Source organism: Podarcis muralis, chromosome 13, assembly GCF_964188315.1.
Source record: "Podarcis muralis chromosome 13, rPodMur119.hap1.1, whole genome shotgun sequence".
Taxonomy (NCBI): domain Eukaryota; kingdom Metazoa; phylum Chordata; class Lepidosauria; order Squamata; family Lacertidae; genus Podarcis; species Podarcis muralis.
The window spans coordinates 38,895,124-38,904,207 of NC_135667.1; the positions used below are offsets into that span (position 1 = coordinate 38,895,124).

Genomic DNA, 9,084 nt, shown 5'->3' on the forward strand with positions numbered 1-9,084 from the left:
TTTGTGGTATCCATTACAGCTTCTTTGTTTTCCAAATGCACCATGAAGTCCAAAAAGATTATGGAAAACTGTCTCACAGTGACCATAGAGAATTCTCAAATAAATTGCACTTAACAATTGCAACTAAACAAAAAAAAAATATAATCATACAATAAGGATAATGAGAGATTATATTGCCCACAGTCTACTAAAACAAAAAACAAAGATGATAGGATAATTTATTATTTCCTCTTTATTAACTTCTCCTTGCTGTTCAGATCAGGTCTCAACACAATGATGTAGCACTTTGGGAAAAAGATGGAGCCCAGTAAGCCAGCACTGGAGGCCAAGATGGAGAAGATCTCCACAGCCACCATGTATTTCCCCTTGGTGCTCAGGTACACTGGAACAAACGAGATCCAAACACTACAAAACAGGAACATGCTGAAGGTGATGAATTTAGCCTCATTGAAGCTCTCAGGCAGTTTCCTGGCAAAAAAGGCCACAACAAAGCTGACAATGGCCAAAAAGCCCATGTAGCCCAGGACACAGTAAAACAGGGCAACTGAACCTTCGTTGCAGCCTAGAATGATTTCCCTCATCGCAGAGTGCATATCAGAATCAGGGAATGGGGGAGAGGTTCCTAACCACACAGTGCAAATGGCAGCTTGAATAAGAGAACAAGAAAACACAATGATGCTTGCCAGTCTTTTCCCCATCCACTTCCTCATTCGGGATCCTGGTTTGGTGGCCACAAAGGCCAGAACCACCGTGATAGTCTTGGCCAGCACACAAGAAACGGTCACTGTGAAAACAAGGCCAAAAGCCATTTGTCGGAGCAGGCAGCTCACTCTTTCTGGAGGGCTGAGGAAGATCAATGGGCAGAGGAAGCAGAGCAGGAGGAAAGTGAGGAGAGTGTAGGTGAGGTCCCGATTGTTTGCTCTGACAATGGGTGTGTCCTGATGTTTAATGAAGATGGCTTGGACCACCAATGTGAGGAGAGAGAGAAAAAGAGCAAACAATGCTAAGCTTATTCCCAAAGGCTCTTTAAAGGACAGGAAGCTGATGGTCTTTGGAATGCATTGTGATTGGTCTCTATTTGGATAATGATCTTCAGGGCATGCAACACATTCATCCATGTCTGGAGAGAGAGAAAATACACTCAGATTTCAGATATGTTGCCAATATGGAACCACATTCTGCAATTTAGTTGGACAATGGTGGTAACTATAAATTGAAATCATCCTTGTATCAATTGTTCAGAACAAGAACTAAGGAATGTATCTTATACCAAGTCAGATCACTGGTCCATTTAGCTCAGTATTGCCTGCTGTATTTTAACCTGACAAAGATGAGATCATGGGTTATAAACTTTTTCTTGCGAGGAAAGGTCCATATTCCTTTATGTCCGCCAATAGGGATGGAGGAGAACTTTGGTTTTGTTGGCCTTTGAACGGAAAGATTACCCAAATTGCACTCCTTTCACCAATACATGAACCAAAATACATTTGCCCTGAAAAAATGAGTACTTCTCTAAAAATTTGTGATGAATTATTTGCTTGATCTTTTCAACAACTTCTAACATGACATACGGTTTGAAAAACATATCTCTTGTGTCTCTTACCCTTCTGGGATGAAATCTTGCCTTGAGGACATGGAGCACAATCATAGCAGCAGAATGGCTCCCCCTCCTTCTTCTCCTTGCTGGAACCAGGAGGACAACTTGGGTTGCACACAGAAAGGGGTGGAACCTGCCCATTTAAAGAAACACTTAAAAAAAATTAGCACAGAGAAATTAATACCAGTTTGGCCTTCTGTTTTCCAACCCACAGCTAGAAGTAAGAAGACACTAAGCTAGTTATTCCAAAGGCAGGACCAAACTGACCATCTTTGAGCCCCCTTCAGGCATTCAAAAAGTAGCCTTGCCCATTTTGTCTCCATACATAAAGAGAATACCTCTTCCACCAACAATTTTACCATACTGAATGGGAAGGTCTGAAACACTGAACATGCTTAGAAGTCTCCTTGTGATTTGTAACTTTGTGTTCTTATCATGTTTCCCAAATATGAGGAGGCTTCTAAAAGAGTTCAGCCGAATGCAATTAGAAGTCCCCTTCACACTTGCTGCCATGCACAGGAAGGCATTGTGGGTGGAGTTTATGCACAGCCTTTCTTAGTTTGAAGCCTCACAAGTTCTTTTGGGAATACTTGAGAAGGGCTTTTATTTTTAAGATAAAGCATGCTCCTGATCTGTCCTGGGGGCCCAGGCTGGGTTGCTGCTTAAAGATGGCTGCTATTTGTCTCTAAAGATGCTGTTTTCTATAAACAAAACCTTAAAGGGCAAATAGTATATGGGGTAGAGGACTGGCAGGAAATTGTGGTACTTCTTTTATTTAGAGGTGCAGGGTGCAGCATTTTGGAAAGGACAAATCAGTATATTTCCTGTCTATATAAATTTCATATGTTTAATCAAAACAAAAAAAATTCCTTCCAGTAGCACCTTAAAGACCAACTAAGTTAGTTCTTGGTATGAGCTTTCGTGTGCATGCACGAAAGCTCATACCAAGAACTAACTTAGTTGGTCTTTAAGGTGCTACTGGAAGGAAATTTTTTTGTTTTGACTATGGCAGACCAACACGGCTACCTATCTGTATATGTTTAATCAGTCCTTATTTCGGGGGGGGCAGGAGTACACATACCTCTAAACATTTTGTGAATCTTTGTACCTTTGTCCATTTACTGTATTTATTTTTTCTGATTTGAACTATAAAATGGTGGTTTTGAGTCAAAATGAGAGTACCCCTAAACATTTTTTTAGAAAAAAGCACTGTGTTTAGTCATAAATTCACTACATCCCATTTCCACATTAATCCACAACTAAATTCACATTTAAATGTCTATCTTATCCTAATATTTGCATTTCTAAGTTTCTTTTATCTTACAATATGTATTTTTCAAACCATGTTGGTCCTTTCTTGAGCTGAGAATCACAAAATTCTCACAAAATTGTATCACAAAATTCAGAGAAATGTGAAACTTAAAGGATAATTAATGGTGGTCTGATCTGAGTACTAATATGAGAGGTATGAATTCTGTCAGTTTCCATAAAACTGTAAACCATATGAAATTATCCTCCATCCCTAGCCCACAGTTTCTTTTTCCTTAGGATACAGGTGGGTAGTGACTTTGGTGTCTCAGTTAAATTCTAAGGATTCTGAAGCCAAAACTATGGTAACTTAGGTGTGATTCCCCCCACCCCAAGTAGAAGAACTGAAATTGAACATTAGAGAACAATTTTTTTTTTAAATACACTTGAAAAATTGGGGGTGGGATTTTTTTTGGGGGGGGATGTATTGCCTGCAAGATTTGAAAGGGTATTAAACTGCTAAAAGCTCTGTTGTAATTTGCGGCAAAGTGTCTAGTCCATTTACAGCTCTTCATGCAGTATAATTAAACTATGGAACTCATTCCCACAGGAGACCGTGATAGCCACCAACTGGGATGGTTTTAAAAGAGGATTTGAAAAATTCATGGAGGATAGGTCTATTAGTGGCTTTAGCCATGAGGGAGGTTATGCTCTGTCTTCACGGTCAGAGACACTATTAGGATATTGATGTTCCGTTCCACCTTAACAGATGTGTGGAGTTGTTGTATGTCACATGTCTGTTTACGTTCCAGCACAGCTTGCTAGGAACTTAGGTTGTGTGTATAGTTTTTGCTTTATTGCTTCTAGCTCTTGGGCATGAAGAAGAGCAGACATGTTTTCTTTGTCCTGTTCTATGCTGAATAAATTGCTTGTAAATATGCTTTACATATGCCTTTGTCTGCCCTTCCATCGCGAAGAGTTTGTTATCTCTGTTGGCTTGAGTGCTCAACTTCTGAAAGGCTTCTGAAGCTCTGAGTCGCAGATTGATGCAAAACCAAGGACTGGAGTTTGACCGGCAACTGGCCGGTGGGCTGGAGCCATCTGGGGGTCTGCCAATTGCCCCCGTTTCCTTGGACGCATCACAATAGTTGAACACTATCTTATGGAAACCACAAGAGTAGAGAGCGCTCTTGGGCCCAGTTCCTGCTTGTGGATTTTCCACAAACATCTGGTTTGCCAATCTGAGGAAAAAATGGTGCAGAAGGTAGGCCATTGGCCTGATCCAGCAAGCACATCTAATGTAATGCAGAAGAAAATGTTTTGAATGAGGCTAGAAAACCAGGTATGTGCTGGGCTGATGATCTATAAGTGCATAATATTTTGTTTTCCTATATCTCATGGGTGTTGGAATTATGCCCCACCTGGTGAAAACTTCTGTGCCACACCATTTGGTTGTCATCAATGGAGAATTTCTGACCTGGGGCAGCCTCCAAATCGATCCTTCCAATCTTGACTCTCATGAAGGAGTGATTTGGAAAAGTGACCATGTTAGTAATATCAAAGCCAGCTTGTGCTTCCCTGTTCTCACCAAAAGATACCGTTTCTCCAGCAGAGTTGTTGAAGGAGACAGTCCTAAGGAAGGGATGGAGCTGCATTGAAAGAAAAGAGAAATGATGAAGTAATGCCTCCAAATGGTCAGTATTTTCTGGGGTGAAATTCTGCACATACTATGCACATGCCAGAATACAGTGGTACCTCGGGTTACATACGCTTCAGGTTACATACGCTTCAGGTTACAGACTCCGCTTACCCAGAAATAGTGCTTCAGGTTAAGAACTTTGCTTCAGGATGAGAACAGAAATCGTGCTCCAGCAGCTGGAGGCCCCATTAGCTAAAGTGGTGCTTCAGGTTAAGAACAGTTTCAGGTTAAGTACGGACCTCTGGAACGAATTAAGTACTTAACCCAAGGTACCACTGTATTAGGTTTGCACAAATAAAGTGGGGTTAAAGCGCTCACACTATTGCAACAAATCCATTTTTCTCAATTCCTTCTCAAACTTTCCCTCCCTCAATCCATAATTTCTCATGCCCTCCCCTTTTTGGAGTGTCCATAGAATAAGAAAGTTCAGATTGAGGGAGAGAGAAGTATGGGAAGAGAGTGATTTGGAGGAGAACGTCATATGGGCAGTGTGGGTGAGTTCTGTGCTGTAGGGAGTGATTACTTTTGATTTGATTTAATATATGTATTCCAACTCCCAAAAAACAAGTATTGAGCTCAAGGTAGCATAAAATAATGTTTTCCGATCCAATAATGTTTTCCGAGCCAGGGTGGTGTAGTGGTTAAGAGCGGTGGACTCGTAATCCGGTGAACCAGGTAAACTTCCCCGCTCCTCCACATGCAGCTGCTGGGTGACCTTGGGCTGGTCACACTTCTCTGAAGTCTCTCAGCCCCACTCACCTCACAGAGTGTTTGTTGTGGGGGAGGAAGGGAAAGGAGAATGTTAGCCGCTTTGAGACTCCTTCAGGTAGTGATAAAGCGGGATATCAAATCCAAACTCTTCAATGTCCTTTTTACTGCCATGCAGCATGAATGGACAAATTAAATGGCAATTCTGGGTTGTCTTTTGTTTTATGAATTTATTAAATTATAGCAATGAAGGAGTAAAGGCATGAGAAAGGAGTTCAGAAGACTACTAAGAGGACTGCTGGGAGACAATCTACACTAATTTCCAGGGCACAGTTCATGTTAAATAAATTGTATTTCATGAAAAGGCATTACCTGCCAAGACTGCAGCATTTCAAGAACCTGCACCCCTCCTTCCACCACTCTCCTATATTTTGTCCTGGGCAAGAGCATTCCATGTAGAGCATGTGCTATGGCATAGACGGCATTATAGACACTGTAGCTGTGACCAGACATGTTCATCTCAAAAGCAGATGAAATTAGTTCTTCCAGCTTCTCCTCCCCAGTGCAGGTTCCACTGGCCTGATCCTCTGTATTGGAGTTTGGAAATAAACAGAGAAAGACTTCTGCCCAGAACTGCTTGACAAAGCCATTTCCATTTGCCTCAAAGGGATTTTGTGCCTCAAGAAAGGCTTTGAATCCTTGTACCACATTTGAATGAACTGCAAAGGAGAGGGAACCCTGGAAGACTTGCATATCCATGCTCATTTGAAAGGCCAATGCTGTGAAATCCAGCTGTGCTGTCAGAATCCATACCTTGCCCACAGATGTCTTGGTCACATTTTCCAATTCGCCTAGTGCTACCATTGTTCGCAAGCCAAGCATGGACTTTGTTTCTCCATAGAAAACAACAACTTTGGCTTTACTTTCCATAACAACATGGTAGATTTGGATCCATTGGGAATACATGGCATAATACTCAGTCAAATATGTGGTTTTCAGGGTTTTCTCTGAGAAGGCCAAGCAAATACCTTTCTGGGACAGCAGAGGTTTCAGGGTCTGAACAAATCTCTCTCCACTGTGATTATCTCCACTGAGCAACCCAACCCACGTCCAACCAAAGTGCAAAAGTAGCTCAACAATCCCAGTGTACTGATGGGCTTCGTTTGGCACCATCCGGTAAAAGGGAATGGACTGGCTTTCATCAGTATACTCTAGAGCAAAGGAACCATAAGTGAGCTAGAAGGAAATAAGGAGACATCAATAGAGTAGAAGGAATTGGTATGTGCATCTCTAGCAGCTGTTGTGGCAAAGACAGTTGTAATGACAGTAGGCAGTTCTCTTTACCTCACTCTCTCATGGACAAGGGAGTCAAACAAAAACATCTTCCCTAGACTCTCTGGCCCATGAGGCAGTGACATAGCTGCATGCCAGGGAGGGGAAAGGATTCATTCATGGTGAATGAATGTGAAATCTCCAAGGCATCTTACCTGAGGAATCTTGTAGACGCCCACTATGTCTGCCATTTGAAGGGAGGAATCCATGTCAAGTCCCCCAATAACTGCCATCAGATATTTCTGAGTGTCACACTTGTAGTTGGGTATAAGTGTTGCTGGAAGATTCAGAGCAGCCCGGTAGGTCATCCTTTGATTGAAGTAACTGTCATAGATATGGAATCACATTGTGATATTAGGCAAGATCTTGGGGTTCTCATTGATCTCCTTGACAGCAAATACCAAGGCCGGAATATGCTGGTAGTTCTTTAGCACAACACTGCAATGAGAATTTTATGCTGATTTCTTGGGAGATATGCTATGCAATTATTATTATTTAAATGATATGCTGTGCAATTTTTCAAGCACCTCGTGATTATCCTTCAGCGTTTTTGTGCACAGTGTGCCCTATTATACAGATATCTGGAAACCAATTTCTCCTAAAAGAATGCATTGTAGTCCACTTGTCGACTTCTATACCATATTCACTAATATACGCATTTTTTAATAAATACTTTACCCCAGTATATGATTTTTTTAATACATTGCTTGGCTGGAGAAGTGCACTGCAAAATTTGGAGAAGTGTGAATTTCAAATAATGACTCCGTTTTGCTTTTCCTATTTCTTTTGAGCAAGCCAATTTTGGGAGGTTCACGTTTAAATGTGAACTGATTTCAATCCCACCCCAATCCCTAATGAGGCAATACTTATATTTATTTTGGAGTCCTGCATGTACTTGACAACACTTAAAGATTTAAGAGATACTGATGCTGACACCAACCTCTACAAGGCGTTTACCCCAGACCAAATTCCCTAAACAGCCACCTGCCCAGTTCACTCACAAATTGATTCAACTGCTAGGTAACATCTGCTTTTGGCCTGCAAAGCTCCACAGACCCTATTTCTGGCTGATTGGACAGTTGAGCTCATTTAAGAAATCTGCTTTTATGGCATTTTTCTGCTAAGAACTGGGCAGCTTCTTAGCCTAAAATACACACCAGCTCACTTGTTCTAATCTTCGCCAAAAATATTGTTAACAAACTGGGTTTAGGGAGCTTAAGCCTTCTTTGTCTGCTTTCACCTCAGCTTTCTCTTGTCTTTGCCTCACACCTGTCTCATTACTTCTTCCAACTGACGGTTAACTGCCATTTCTTCACTGCTCAGAACCTTCAGCTAATCGATGTCTGTTGTTCCCAAAGCCAAACAAAATGAATGTACCTGAACCAGGCCCTGTCTATAAATATTAAACACAATTGAATCTTTTCCCCCTTCCTGTCTTCCTCTCACTAAGTAGCTGAACAGGTCTGCACCACATTAAGAGCACAAGGCATCAAACTTTGACACTCACACACTGACATCAACAGAGGCCATAAAACATTTTGAAAGCACAAAGTACAAACATATACAAAACATTTATCTGCAGGTACTGATTTGATCTAACAAAAAGCTGTGCTGAAATGCTGAGAAGTAGGTAGCCTAGCTTAATAAGAGTAGTTCTCATAATTTTCTGGCCTGTGACACATTTTTAACTAGGAGTATCCTATAAATCTTGTCTGAGTTTGATGAGAATATCTAGGGCTCTTAGATCTCCACCTCAAAGGAGAAGTGAGCTTTCAAGATCCCTCCCCCCAAACTTTCTAAGGTAAAGCTCAATATTCAGAATAGAGAGAGGCTTTCCATCTTAAACTAGGTAAATTTAAGCATGTTCAGGGTTGGGGGATGTTTCTGTACCAGCTGATTCTTTGACATGTCCTTACAAGGTATTAAGAAGCTGATGGGTAGTTAGCCTTTCTGTGAAGTCTTCTTTGTCAAAAGCAGTAAAGAGATGGGAAGCAACTCCACCAATCATAAGATCACCAGGTTGGTAGTATTCATGTGGAATTCTGGACAGATCATCAATGGTGCAACTCATGGTATGTTTGCACACCAAATGCGGCAGATGAAAGAGAATGGACACAATAAACAACAGCATACTGAGGCAAATATTCTTCGTCATCAGACACCCTTATTTCTGTCTAGAACATGAACCTTAGCTTCAGAACCACCCTCAGTAGAATATTTTGCCTTGACAGGAACAGCACTTCCCTACCAATTCACAGATTAGATCCTATCCTGTTGTTGTTTAGTCATTTAGTCGTGTCCGACTCTTCGTGACCCCATGGACCAGAGCACGCCAGGCACTCCTGTCTTCCACTGTCTCCCACAGCTTGGTCAGACTCATGTTGGTAGCTTCAAGAACACTGTCCGACCATCTTGTCCTCTGTCATCCCCTTCTCCTTGTGCCCTCAATCTTTCCCAACATCAGGGTCTTTTCCAGGGAGTCTTCTCTTCTCATGAGTTG

General features: G+C 41.6%; 1 pseudogene across 1 annotated transcript; it reads right to left on the minus strand.

Moving 5' to 3' along the window:
• Positions 1 to 214: 214 nt before the first annotated feature.
• On the minus strand, positions 215 to 8,655 carry LOC114582056 (vomeronasal type-2 receptor 26-like; annotated as a pseudogene). The gene is made up of 6 exons (XR_013390557.1): positions 8,501 to 8,655; positions 6,740 to 7,022; positions 5,625 to 6,488; positions 4,267 to 4,494; positions 1,604 to 1,730; positions 215 to 1,120 (listed from the first exon to the last, which is right to left on the minus strand). The product of XR_013390557.1 is annotated as a vomeronasal type-2 receptor 26-like (transcript).
• Between the last annotated feature and the right edge of the window lie 429 nt (positions 8,656 to 9,084).